Consider the following 15,411-nt stretch of genomic DNA (forward strand, 5'->3'; position numbering starts at 1 on the left):
GTTGTTATTTTGACTTTTTTAAAATTAAAGATGCAATTTCTAAATGAGTGCAGGAGACTTCAGAAATATTAGTGTGCTAAATTTCAAGTTCCTGAAACTTTAAAACTCAGAAAAGAAGGGTGAGATCTTAGACATAAGCTCCTGTTTTCAGTTGCTTAAAATGTGAATGGATTGCAAGGCATCCAGGATCCACATTTCCCCAGTAAAACCCTTGAGTCCTAAGGCACTATCACAGGCAAAGGCAGTTTCCCTGCCAGCCCCCTCATTTCACAGAACACAAGTGTAACCTTTGTGTAGGTGAGTCCAGAGTGTCCTGACTTCTCATGGGCCTCTTTATTGTAAACAGAGCAGACTTGTAAATAAGCCAGAGCTTTAGTTTCCAGAAAGATAATCCGAGGCATGGAAAGGATGGTTAGTCTGAAGAGCTAATTTTAGGCCCCGGAATCTCAGCAGCATCCTTTTAATATTGCAGCACACACTGCTGTTTCTAGGGCCTCTTCAGGATCTATTTAAATAAATTAGGATCTAAAGAGCCCTCCTGTTTCGTCAGAGTTAAGCTAATGCTGCCAGCAGTACCATTTTGGTTCCGTAGTTGCTCTTTGTACGCCTCATAAGGCCCTTTCTCAACCCTCCACATGCTGGGCCAAGCACAACCTGGTGGTCATGGCTCAGACACCATTTAATTTCCTTCTCAAACCATCTTGTTTTATGTAAGTTGACCTTTTCATGACTGTAAAATTTCCTCATTAGAAAATGACAGGCTCTCTGGGATTGGAAACCTTTCCTGATAACACTCTGTATAAAGGTGTCTTTGTAAGATTTTCCTCATTTAAAAATGAAAAGAGACCCTTTCATCTACTCCACTAACAGCTTTCAGAGCACACAGACAATCCATCTGAATTTTGTTAAAAAAAAAAAAACAAAAAAAACCAGCACCAGAAAACCTTCACTTATTGGGGCAGCCAGTAAAGGGGTGTCAGAGATGAATCTAAACGATCCGGTTTTAAGGAACTCTGAATCATTATCCACTCCATTTTCAGAGTAACCATTCTCTGTTAAGTATGTAACATATGCCATTGCTAGAATTTCCTACCGCTCTACAGGGTTCCTATTACAATTGAGGAAACTTGGATTCAGAAAGGTCCAGAGGCTCGTCCAAGGTTATTGAGCAGGTGAATGGCAGAGCTAGCGCTTAAACCTAGGTCCTTGTGGCTCTGTTCTTTCCACTGCATCATTCTGCCTCTCAAGGCAATAATTTCTCAAAAAAATAAATTTCAGACAGACATGCTACAGATGCCTTAGTGTGCATGGAATACATGCTATTAGCAACAGTTATTTGGATTGGAGAATTACTAGGGTTTCCGACCTCCGCAACTGGAGTACCTTTGCTACAGTACCAGTCCTGAGCCAGGCTGCCAGGATTCAAACCCTTTCATGGCCTCTGGCTGGCTGTAGGATTCAGGGTTGTCACTTCTGTGGAGTGAGGTCTCTTGAGCTGAAACATGAGTACGTGTAACATAATACTTTCCCCATAGCCTTGTTGTAAGGAGTAAATGAGAGAATGTTTGCAAAATGCTGTTGGATAATTAATACAGAGTAGCTGTTATTATTACCAAAATGACATAGAAACGTTGCTGCCTCCCTGCCCACAGGAAAAAATTTGGGGAGCAAATCAACTTGTGACTTGTGAGAAACCTGAAATAATAGTACCAAATAAAGAAAGCTGATGTACACAATTTGCCAACAGTGGAGGGCATTGCGACAAAAACAGCCCGACAGGAAGGCCGAGGCTGTCACATCCCATTACTCTGGAGCTGTGACTTCATGCTGACTCAGCCAAAGGCAGGCAGTAATCACAGCCAAGTTTATATGCTCAGAATTGATGTGGCCATATTTCTACATTCTCAAAAGCAAAGTCAAGATAAAACGGTGATCAGAAAGTTTTTATGGGCCTCATCATGAAAGGCTGACAGCTCCAGCTTATTGATTTGCCTTTAGTTAACCTCTGTAATTCGAAGTGATCACCCTGCCAAAAATGAAGGTATATCAAGGGAATCCTTTTTACCTTTTGGTCTTTTTGGAACAAAGACCTTGTCAGTTCTTCTTTATTCTATAGAGAGCAATTGATTTGGGGCGATGGTAAGTGTTCAGATGAGATTTCTGGAGGACATTTATCTGAGTCGTCCCAGACAATCAATATTGTTTATATTAACGATGTGATTGCCTCACCCATTCAGAAATGCCTCAGTACATGCATGGGCGCAGTCCAAGCACTGTTTTCAATTATCTTTTTGTATTTCTAGTTGGTAGAAATAAATTGGAAGACATGTATTTGACTACTATTCTGCACCAGCAAATCCATTTTTTTTAAATGGTGCTAATTGTGGTTGTCATGGAAACCCTAAATGTAGTTAGGCTGAATTGCTCAATGTATTTCTTTTTTCTCTGTAAGTGATTATTTCTTTGGCTGATATTGAAGTTCCTCCTCTAGAAAGCTATTATGCATATGCTCACAAGACATTTACTCTAAGTTAAGATGCTCGATAAATCTGTTACACCAATTATATTTGTACTGTGGTTATGAGAATCAATATGCTTGAGATGTAAACTGATCACCTAGAAAAGTGAATAAACCAGCTGGCTTGTTTTTTTTCCCCCGCTGAAAGTAGTGATGTAATGCCTAGATGATTTCCAAAAATATTCTGCTTGCTTTAAACTTTTGGTATTATTTAAGGTCTGTGTGTATGCTTTTCAAATGTCATTTTGCTGTAACTTTTCTGAAAAATGTCAAAATTATATAAAGAGTCATGTCTGCTTCTTGTTAATCCTGTTGGCAGATTTCACAGGGGGAAAAACAGATATACATGGAGGATATAGGCCGAGGTAAAAAGCCTCTGAGTCTAAATGGTCGCAGATAAAATACTAGATGCACCATTTATTAATTGTGCATACTTACCCTGGGTTGTAGTCTTCATATGTAAAATGAGAGTCATAGCCTCATTGGGTTGTTTAAAGATGAAGCGTAACTATACATGTCATACTGCTCATATGGTGGCAGGCATATAAAAGATGTCCTAGACATTTTACTCTTGTTCCTACCTAATCAACCTTCCCTTCTGCACCCCCTCACAGGGACTCACTCCTGGGTTTCTGGAATTATGTGTTTGATTGAAGGGACAGAATGTTTGGCTAGCAGAACCTTAGCAAATTTTTAGCATCCTTACAGCATCCCCATGTTATGGGAAACAAGCAATGTCCTGGGACAAGCCTGATCTGAAAAGAGAATCTTCCACAAGGATTTAAAAAGTTCTGTCACAGTAACTTCCAACTAAATACACTCTCAAGAAATTTATTCTTCCGAAACAAATATCCTGTTGACTGGATGATTGATTTGGAGTGGGGAGAGAACTCTTTAGGAGCAATAGTCAATAGTTCACCCTTGCATGTGTGAGTTTTAGAATTTGTACAACCAAACTTTTTTTTTTTTTTTTTTTTTGCAATAAGATCCTCACTCTGTCTCTCAGGCTGGAGTTCAGTGGCAGGACCATGATTCACTGCAACCTTGACCTCCCAGACTCAAGTGATCCTCCTGCCTTAGCCTTCTAAGTAGCTGGGACCACAGGTGCATTCCACCACAGCCAGCTAATTCTTAAATTTTTTTTGTAGAGATTGAGGGGGATGTTGCTGTGTTGTCCAGGCTGATGTCAAACTCTTGGCCTCAAAGTGATCCTTCTACCCTGGCCTCCCATACAGGTGTGAGCCACTGCATCCAGCCAACCAAACATTTTAAATGCAATAATAGAGCTACTTTCTCAGCTCATTACACTGGTACGGAATCTTTCTTCTTGGGATCATGAGGTATTGGTAGCATGTCTTCATCTTACTAAATGAGTCTTTATCTTACTAAATATTCCCTACTACATCGCTGGTTCATATTATGAGTCTTACTTATTTTAATTAAAGTGAATATAGAGAGCAAATTTATGTTTCCAACATACCTTGTATATGCCTCAGTTATAGCACTTACCACATGGCACTATAATCGTTTGCATATATTTATCCCCCATAGATTAAACAATTTAGAGATGACTGCATTCTGTGAAACCAAACAAAACTAAAATTTGAAATCTTCAGTATCAAGTAAGTTAGGCTCTTCACTCATTCAGTGATTATTTAATGAGCCTCTACCATTTTCCCTGTGCTGGACTAACTGTTGGGAATTCGGGAGTGAATGTGGCAGACACGTTTCCTTCCTCATTAGGCAATGAATCTCGTATCTACTAGAGCAGCCGGTGAGTGCTGTCAGCAGTGAACTTCCAGCTCTATAGCACTCAGTGGCTCCCTAACGTGCTTGGGACTGCCCAAGAGTCAAGTAAGGCTTCCTGAAGGCAACGGCTTTGAAGCAGAGAACTGAAGATACACAACTTAGAGGGTTAGGGAGAGTGTTCCAAACCAAGGGAAAAACAAATGTAAATGGACACAGTCAGAGGTCAAAAGACAGTTTCCTGAGTTCCTGTGCCTACACGTTCCTAGGGAAGGGTCTCAACCCCTGCATGAAACATACACTGATGACATGAATTTGTTGTTTTTAGGTAGGAGATTGCATTTGTTACATAAACTGCAGCATCAGCAGCTTGGGATCTATGTTTCTTAGGCTGAGGTGACACCCCTGAGGGTCCCTGATGGTGCAGCCTTTCAGGATGACTTTGCAGCAACACAGCGCCCTCCCAGTGCACCCTGGAATGGAGCCCTGGGAGAGAACAAAGACACCCTCTGGGGTTTCTTCGAGATTTCTATTTGTTCATCTGTTCCTCCAGTCTTCAAACACATGTTGGTTTCTCAAGGGGTTGCTCATTCAGTTGCCAAGTACACAAGGATTTGAACTAATGATCTAATTTTAAATAAGGTGTAGTAGGGACGTGTAGAATTAAGGAAATTATAGGAGACAGCATGTTGTTTGGAGTCCAGTCGTAGAAAACTGGTTTTGCCTCCTGATTCCTTCTCTCAGGTCTAGGTAAACTTCAGCACGTTCTTCTTTCCATCTGTCAGGCAGGGATAGGAACACCTGCCCAGAGGGCTGCTGGAAGATGGAGTGAAAATGACGCTTATTACCTGTTTAACGTGGTACCTGGCATCATCCACAAGTGATAATTAGGAAAGAGAGTAATCTTTAGAAGCTTCAGCTTTGTTTTCTTTTTTTCACTGCTGTATTTTCTTTGTGGTTTTTTTTTTTTTAAAGCAGCTTTATTGGAATATAATTTACATACCATAACATCCATTTTAAGTGTATAATTCAATGAATTTTAGTATATTTAGAGTTGTGCAATCAACATCACAATCTAATTTTAGGACTTTCCCATCATCCTAGAAAGAAAAGATTTGAATTTTCTTTTTTGTATCTATGAATTCCAAACTATGCTCAGGAAATATTCAATTTAAGGACCCATCATCATATTTACCTAATGACCACGAGTGTCATATCTCATGATATTGTGATAATTATCATCAAGAATGTTAATTCTTTAAGTATGTTACTACTTTAGATAATTTGTTGATATTATTAATAAATGTTAAAATGGTCTTTTTTTTTTTTTGACAAACAACATTTAATGATGACTGGTGGTAGTTAATCAAATAAATTTAAAAAAATCTTGCCATAAAACCTTTGGGAAAAATATCTTTTCTGGTTTGTGTTGTTATGAAAAAGTAGCTAGTTAAATAATCTTGAATATGTTACTAGAAACTCATTGGAAAACGGCAGAGTTAAGTAGAAAGGCCATGGGATTAGGCACAAGGGCTCTTTAGAGCCAGAGTTCAAACCCAGTTCAGCCAGTTATAGGCTGTGGAATATGAAACCAAATGCCTTAACTCTCTGGCCCACAGTGTCTTCATATGTAAAACAGAGATGATAGTAGCAGTACCTGTCTCATAGGGTTGCAGGAATTAACTTATGATATATGTAAAGCCATTAGTATTGTGCCTGGCATACAGTAAGTGTTCAGTAAATGACTGCTGGAATTTTATTGAGTATAGACTCCCAGGGAATTGATAAAGGGGACCTTTTTTTAAAGTTTAAGAACACATTAGGAAAAGTAGAGAAAGAGGTTGCTTTCATCTTAAGTAGGGAATCAAAAAAGCTCCCACCCCCTACCCCCACCCCCGACTGGAAAATGACAGTTTTTAAAGAACTAAATAAAAATAAACCTTGATGTGTGTTCTCTATGACATAGAGATAGAGCTATTGCACTGTAAGCTGATTTTGTTCTTTTAGCTATGAAGAGACGAGATGAGAGAGACCAAAGAGATAGCTGATCTTGCTAGGAGAAAGGCTCCTAGACAGACACCCTGAAGCCTTGCCTTTACTTAGGTTTATTGACACAGGGAGGGGGTCATCCATCTGCAGCTGGGCCAAAAAAATGCCAGGAATAGCCACAAAAGGCTGGAGACTATGACTGGCAGTTTGAATGTCATCCTTGCTCCTGGCTGTAGTGTGACTGGTGCATAGTTGGGGGTGAGGATATTAGCACGAAAACCAGTGGATTCAGAACAAGTGGGATGGCCTAGTTCCCACGGGACTTCAGACCACATGGTCACTTGTAGGATTGAATGAAGAGGTGATATTGACCAGGGCTGATGCCCTGTGATTCTGGGGATTTTGAACATAAGGGCTTGAATAACAACTCAAATTATGGATGGGGTTGTAAATGGGGAAGGACAACCACAGGAGGAGGTGGGGCAGGCTGACGCCATGATGAGAGGCCAGGAACCGGGGTCTGTGGACACCGGGCTCTATCACTCCTAGTTGGTATTCACAGCCTTTTAAAATCTGAAGGTGCTTTAGTCTTTCCTGGCCCCTTCTACACCAAGGAGAGCTTTCTAAGCCCCAAGGTGTCCCAGGCTGCCAGAGAAAGTTTAGTTCCATGTGTCTATGGTATTGACTTGTGACTCCTTGGTTTTCCTTCGGATTAGAGCTGGAGTTATCTCTGAAGGCTTGATAGAAGCTGATTTCCCAAGATCCAAAAGCTTCCTTTGTCAGGGCTGGCACCAGGGCTCAGCACTTTCTTAGACTTCTGGTTCAGCCCTGACAGGGTTTTGAAAACCAAATTAAAAAGAGACTAAATACAACTTGTAGAAAACCAAAAACCTAGAAGGAAGGTGTAATCAAATCTTCTGAAAACAAGATAATTGATTTGAAAAGACAAGTATAGATGTATTAGGTGGAAGCACACTCATTCTCTTATTCTTTTTTTCATTTTATTTATTTTTATAGAAACATTATTGGCTTTCTATGAATGGAAGGTGGTGAATTATCTGTGTAGAAGTTTAAGAAGATTCAGACATAATCTGCGTTTTCAATGAGTTTCTGTTCTTGATCAGGGATTGGCAAACTATGCCTGGGAGGTCAAATCCTACCGGCTGACCGTGTTTGTAAATTGAGCTTTACTGGAAAACAGCCATGCCCATTTACTTACCGCCATTATAGTTGTTTTCCTGCTATAATGACAAAGTGGAGTAGTTGTAATAGACATGGTATAGCCTGCAAGGCCTGAAACATTTACTGTTCGGCCCATTACATAAAAAGTTTGCTTCAGATGTAGTCAGCAAGATGAACAGATAAAGAAATGATTTTTTTTATATATATATACACACACACACGTACACACATATATCATTTATTGGTATATATATCAATGATGGTATATATATCATATATATGAGATAGATATACATACATATGTGTGTGTGTACATACGGAACATTATTTGGCCAAAAAAAGGAAGGAATCCTGCCATTTGCAACAATGTGGGTGAATTTTGAGGACATTATGCTAAGTAAAATAGAGAAATAAAAATATTATATAATCTCACTTCTAAAAAGGTTGAACTAAGAAACAGAGTAGAATTGCAGTTATCAGGGCCTGGGGTTTGAGGGGAAAATGGGGAGATGTTGTTCAGAGAGTACAAACTTTTATTTATAAGTTTTGTAGACCTAATATATAGAATGGTGACTATAGTTAACAATACTGTATTGTATACTTAAAATTTGCAAAGAAATTAGATCTCAAATGTTCTCACCAAAAGACAAAAGACAAAAAATAACTAGGTGAGATGATAGGTGTGTTAACTAACTTAATTGTGGTAATCATTTCACTATATATATACACACACACACACACACATATATGCGCATACACGTACACACACTTATACATATATATGTATGTATTTCAGTAGAGTAGAAATAGAAAATGATGATACAGCATTGTAGGCCAAGAAAGAGACTATGGAATGAACCCCACCCCACCATGTATCTCCTGAAATCCTGAGTGACATGAGACTGCAGAGTGTCTGGCATTGTTGTATCAACACCAAATAAGAATGTAAAGACTAATCTCTAAGCCAAAGGTTTTATTTGGGAATACACAAATAATAGAATTGCAATTTGGGGCACACACCCAGACCTGGATGGCCTCTCATAAGTCCTGAGACCAAAGGGAAAGGTTAGGATTTTACTGGGGGAAAGAGGAGGTTATGCAAGTTGTTTTGAAAGAAAAGTCGTTGGTTCTGGTGATGTCTTCCAGGAGCTGCTGAGCTCTGATTGGTGAGTGGTGGCATTGCCAGGTAAAACTTGTCATCTTAGTCATAGCAGGCTGTTTCCTTGGAACAGGCTTACACGACAGTGGATCAGGTGAGTGGGGCAAATTTAGAGTTGAAGTGTTTCAATGTGTCTTTACATGATATGTAGGACTTAGATGCTATTAATGTTCTCACTTTTGGTTTATGGATCCGGGATCCTGGACATATTGAATTGTAAAAAAATTTCCCAGAAAGCAACACAGTGAGCATATCCGGATCAAAATAGAATTTTCAAGAGCTGATTGGCTGAAGGGCCGTGAGTGGGAGAAAATGGCCACTGGATGTAAAAATGATACACGCTGCTCATAATGGCAATGAAAGTAGAAGTGAACCAGGAAGTTGTGGATTTAGTTGTAGTGTGGATGATAGTTTGTTTCATCTAAGCCAGTGGTTCTCAGACTTTAGCACACAACAGCATCGCCTAGAGGGGCTGTTAAACATAGGAGCGGGTCCCCACCCTGGAGTTTTTGTTTCCGTATAGGTCTGGTGTGGATACGATGATGCTGTTGCTTTCGATCTGGGGACCACACGTTGAGACCACTGATCTAAGCCATCTGGGGGTTGACTGTGAGACAAGGTATTACCTTTTTCCATGGCGTAGACACATATCATGAGATGTGTAAATTCTAAAATCTTGCCAATAGGAGACCGAAATTACTGTCACAGTGTGGGGGTCCAACAAAGATATAATGTTACCTCCAGGGGGTGCCATTTCCTTGTGAATGACTGCCTTAGCTGTCGTGTATAAGCTGCATGACCATGCAGAGGCCCTGAAGTCTGGTAGTGGAAATGCATTTTCCTTTGTGATATCTGACATTACTTTTAAACAGGGAAAGTCCTCCTCCCTTTCCTCTAGGAGTCTCCTACCCGCAATCCAAAGATCAACTTTATAGTCACCTACGTTTGCTTTTCTTAATGAATTCTTTTTAACACCTTCATTATAAAGTCAAATTCTGTTCATGTATTCTGTGAGGTGATGATTAAAACAGCATGTTGTTTTCCTAAGTGACAATTTTCTCAACACTTTTGGAATACACATTTGTTCTTCATTCACTGATGGTGGAATCTTTCTCATATGTTGTGTGCGTGTATTTGTATTCTGAGACTATTTATATAGCCTTTGTTGTGCTAGTTCATTAATTCTACAAATGCTTACTATGTTCCAAGCACTGTGGAGATATCAGTATGAATGAAACAGTCATGAATAAAACACATGTGGACTCTGCCAGCATGAAATTTACCATCTCAATAGTCTGTTCCATTGTTCATCTGTCTATTCTAGCTCAAGCATCATATTAGTCTTAATTGTCATAGCTAAATTTTAACTATGCTGTAGAGAAATTATTCCTTAGTACCATTAAAAATGTTAGTAATTTTTGTCTATTTATTCTTCTTAATATACCTTGGAATAATTTTTTCAGAAATTCAAAAAGGGGAAGAAAGCTCTCTGTGACTTTCATTGGAATTGTCTTGCAGTATATATTTGGGAAGAATTGATATTTTCTATAAAACAGTTTTCCCTCCCAAACCATTTTTATTTATTGGGGTCTTCTTTCGTATCTCTGTATTATAAAATAACATGCAAATACTAAAATTTGTTAGTCTGCTGAATTTTATGAAATGCTTTTTATCAGCAATATGAGAAATTCCATGAAACTGTAGAACTGGGCCTACAGGGAAGGAATGAGAATTGAGGTTATCAAATAGAGAAGGGAAAGTACAGAGAAAGAATTACTCTAAAGCAAAAACAGTAAGAAAATTTTTATGTTATCAAGATAGTCATGTGAAATAATGCATGGTCCACGTGCATAAACCACATCCAATGTTAGTCTATGTATTTTTTCTTGAAATGTCTGTTTCTCCTGCAAAGTACATTGCCATATAAATTTTAAACAGTGAGGACATCAGGCCCTGAGCAATATTCCTGCCATTGTGACAACAATGACTGGCTTTTGCTGTGCATGTTTGCAAACATTGGTTGAGACTTGTAGACTGACAATCTAAATGGGCAATATGTCCATAATCTGCATGCCAACTGGCACACGCTGATAACATCTGACAGGCCTCTCTTGTCAAAGCTTTTGAACACCTAATAAATACAATTGTACCCTCTTTACCCTTTGAAAAATCTGAGATACTGGTTTTTCCCTTTGAGTTACAGATGGTGATATCATAAGAGCTTTGAGACAGCTGTTCAGCCTCATTGATGGAAATGCTTGTGGCAAACAATACATTCTTCAAATCTGTGGTCGTCTTTCTTTTTTCTTTTCCTGCTTAATGCCAAGCTGATGATGCAGAATATGGACCTCAATTGCAATTTTAGTATTAGAGGTCAGAAAACACATAGAGATCTGGGTGAACAAAGAATGTGCAATAACCATATTTTACCTGTCCTACATTGTTTGGGAATGAGCTCCTATTGTGTTAAAATGAACTACTGGTCAGTGCTGTGGAAGCAATTTATCCCAAGAACTTATTATTGGTTTAGTGAGTGTTTTTTGTTATCATGGCGTCTCTGGCCACTGCTATTATTGGGTTAGATGCTCATTTCCTTTGACTGTGATGTTTTAAAAAAACCCTAGCTTAGGTGAATATAATTGTTACCATTTATAATAGTAGATTGCGTTCTCATCTTCTCTGTCTCTGGTGTAACAAAGAGATAACAAATCAATGAGATGATAGAATTTAATAATGTACAAAGTATTTCGTTGTTAGTGATGCATTTTCAAATGATGACCTATGAAATTTGAAAATAAGAAGGGAGAAACTTTTTTTCCCCTCTCCTATTAAGGATCACTGACCAGCTTGGGAAAAAAAAAAAAAAAAAAAAAAACCCAAGTCAGATGCATGTAAAAGGAAAATAATTTGTTTGCATTTATCTTTTTATTAAGAGAGAAAGAAATATAAACAGCTAAAGATATTCTTTTAAAGTTAAAATTTGGGGTTTTAAAGTTTCATTGGCTACCTACATTAAATTAAGAGAAATATGTAATTTAATGTGAGCATAATAGGAGACTCCAGGATTGGGGGAGGGAGATGAATGGTATGGGGGAGGGCGAGAGACAGGCAGACAGAGACTGCAGGGGAGCTAGAGGAGGGGGAGAAGGTGGTGGGGAAAAAAAGGGAAATGAAAGAAAGGATAGAGAAATTAAATATTTAATAATAGAGCCAAAGGACGAAGAAAAGAGCATATACGAGGATGGCGTGAGCTCAGGAGTTTGAGCTTGAGCTCAGGAGTATGTCAGCCTGGGCAACATATTAAGACCTCATTTCTGCTTAAAAAAAAAAATAGCTGAGTGCAATGGCAAACACCTATAGTCCCAGCTACTTGGGCGTCTGAGGCGGGAGGATGGCTTGAACCTTGGCGGTTGAGGCTGCAGTGAGATGAGATTGTGCCACTGCACTCCAGCCTAGGTGACAAAGTGAGACCCTGTCTCAAAAACAAAAACAAAAAGACAATAATTGATAGAAAGAAGGTGACAAGGATGCATGATAAGGCAGGAAGAGGGAGGAGGAAGTAACTGCAACTGGAACTAAAAAGAGAAAAGCTCTGAGGGCTTTCCAAGCTCTGAGATGACTGTGTGTCTTGGCTTGGGTTCATCTCTTGTTTCCCTGGATGTCCGAATCAGTTACTACCAGATCCTCTGACAGCCCAGCCTGGGAGTCTCTTCTTTCTACAGCTGGTGCCCCAGACTCACAATTGGTTATCACTATAACCTTGGTCTTTATGATCAATGCTGTCCCCACCTGGACTCAGTGGCCATCAGTCTTGCCTCTTGCCCAGTCCTGATTTTGTGTTTCATTTTTTTGTAATTGGGTTTTTTGTTGTTGGTGTTTGTTTGTTTTTTTCCTGTGCCAAGCATCTGTCTTTGGTAATCTCCCTACTACTTTTTTCTTTCTAAATGCAAGGCATTGCCTTTCTCCTATAAGCACCTCTTCTGAGCCTGGAAACCTTTGACTGCAGCCCAAGCCCCATGTCCTATACCCAGTGCTGTCAAGATGGGAACTACTGAGCCTGGATGGCCAAATCCCCCCATTCCTGATAGTCTGTTCGCATTGTGGTACACCCTGCTGAACCTGACATGAAGACTGCCTGAAACTCCACATTATGGATATTTTGGCTGGCTTCCTGGTTTGGATGGTCTTATTTGGTTACCAGATAACTAGATCATGTCAAGGTCCTAAAATATGCCAATTTTTCCTTGGAAATTTTATAATAGTATATTATTTTCTGCCTTGAGATTTTTTTTTTTAAATGTGGAGGGGGCAGGGACAATGTTTTAAATAAACTTCCTTGAGATTCTGGAAATGATTATGAGGAAACAACTGAGGTTTTAGAAATGTAACTGGAAAACGTAAAAATGCCATCAGCTTCCTACTTATTCCCAAAAGTCTCTTTAACATTGAAATGATGCCAAAAATATATCATCTTTGTTCTTTGGGAAATTAGAGCTCTTTCATTCCATAATGCAAAAAAGTTGTACTCGCAAGTAATATCCCAGGCTACTTGCTAGAGATTGGATGAAATTACATAGCTGCTGATCTGAAGTCATTTCATGTCTGACTTGTGAGTACAAGTGTTGGGCACAATTGAAGTTTTCTTTCTAATTAAGAAGTAGGCTTTTTTCTTTCATAATCAACTTGCTGTCTGTAGTGGTTCACATAATTGCTGATAGTCGCACTTTCCATTGATCCTAATTTATGGAAGGTTGTAAGACGAGAGAACTTAGATTTTCACCAAAATTCACCTTTAAATAAAAAAGATGTAATATAAAACCTTGTTTGGTTTGTTTCTGAAACTTTTGTTCCTTTGCTCATACTGTCACTCATGAGCATGTTCTGATTGACTTTGTTACAGCATGAGCATTTCACCTGGTCTGTCTGGAACAAACTAAAAACCAACCAACCAACAATGTCTTAAGAATACTTGACAAAACTTAAATCTATGGTCGAATCTACATAATTATGTTAGAATGGCCTGGTAGGGGAAAATGTGCTGGGCCTAAAGTGTTGTTTCACAGCTCAACCTGCTGCATGAACAGCATGGGCAGGTCCCCTGAATGACATGCTGGGAGCCATGCATGGCTCCGCGTCCACTGAACTGGTCTCATCTTCCTCTTATGAGAGCTATGGTATGACAGGTGCAGTGTGTGCACTTGTATGGGATGACGGGTTGGGGTGACCTCAGGTAAAGGAGGCAGGAAGAAGCAGAAAGCCTTGGTCTTATGCACACTGCCCCCAAGGTGTGGAAGCCACTGGTGGTCATTATTATGAAATCTGGGAAGTGCAATCAATGGGCAGATCATAATAACAGGTAACCCAGGTGGCAGGTGAGGGTTTCTATCAGGTGGCCACAGTGGCTTTGGGAGACAAGGCCGTTAACCCCTAGATTGGACTTAGAGAAGATACTAGGGGTGGATTGCGTATGGAGTAATTTTCCTGGACTAAATTACTATTTACTTATAACCACGGATGCTATTATGGGTTGAATTTTGTACCCCACAAAATACATAAAAGTTGCAAACCCAAGTACCTGTGAATGTGACTTTATCTGGAAATAAGGTCCTTGAAGATGAAATTAGTTAAGGTGAGGCTATTAGGATAGGACCTAATCCAATATGACTGAAAAAAGAGGAAAATTTGTCCACAGAGTTGGAAGCACACACAAGGAAAACACCACGTGAGGGTAAAAGCAGAGATGGGGGTGATGCATCTACAAGTCCCAAAGAATATAAAAGATGGCTAGCAAATTACCAGAGGCCAGGAGAGAGCCCTGGAACAGATTTCTCCTCACAGTCCTTAAAAGGAAGCAACCCTGCCAACATCTTGATCTTGGACTTCCTTCAGAACTATGAGGCAGTAAACTTCTGTTGTTGTGAGCCATTCAATTTCTGGTACTGTTATGGCATCCATAAAGAATGAATACAGGGGGCTAGCGGATTGGAGGTTTGGTTAACAAAATATTGGCACTAGAAGAAACCCTAGAAACTGTATAGTTGACATAGGAAACACTACTGTACTGTATACTTAACATTTGCTTAGAGATAGATCCTAAATTCTGACCACAGAAAAACGAGAGCAGCAGCAAAACTATGTGATGACTGTGTTAATTATTGTGGAGAAAAGAAAGAGAGATCAGACTGTTACTGTGTCTACGTAGAAAGAAGTAGACATAAGGAACTCCATTTTGTTCTGTATTTGAGATGCTGTTAATCTGTGACCCTACCCCCAACCCTGTCCTTGCAAGAGACATGTGCTGTGGTGACTCAAGGTTTAACGGATTTTGGGCTGTGCAGGATGTGCTTTGTTAAATAAGTGCCTGAAGGCAGCTTGCTGGTTAAAAGTCATCACCATTCTCTTAATCTCAAGTACCCTGGGACCTCTGCCTAGGAAAGTTAGGTATTGTCCAAGGTTTCTCCCCATGTGATAGTCTGAAATATGGCCTCGTGGGAAGGGAAAGACCTGATCGTCCCCCAGCCTGACACCTGTGAAGGGTCTGTGCTGAGGAGGATTAATATAAGAGGAAAGAAGGCCTCTTGGCAGTTGACATAGAGAAAAGCATCTGTCTCCTGCCCGTCCCTGGGCAATGGAACTCTGTCGGTGTAAAACCCGATTGTATGTTCTATTTACTAAGATGGGAGAAAACCACCTTAGGACGAAAGGTGGGACGTGCTATCGGCAATGCTGCTCTTTATGCACTAAAAAGGTTTATGGAGATGTTTGCATATGCATATCAAGGCACAGCACTTTTCCTTAAACTTATGTCACAGAGATC

Source organism: Theropithecus gelada, chromosome 17 (genome assembly GCF_003255815.1).
Source record: "Theropithecus gelada isolate Dixy chromosome 17, Tgel_1.0, whole genome shotgun sequence".
Lineage (NCBI taxonomy): Eukaryota > Metazoa > Chordata > Mammalia > Primates > Cercopithecidae > Theropithecus > Theropithecus gelada.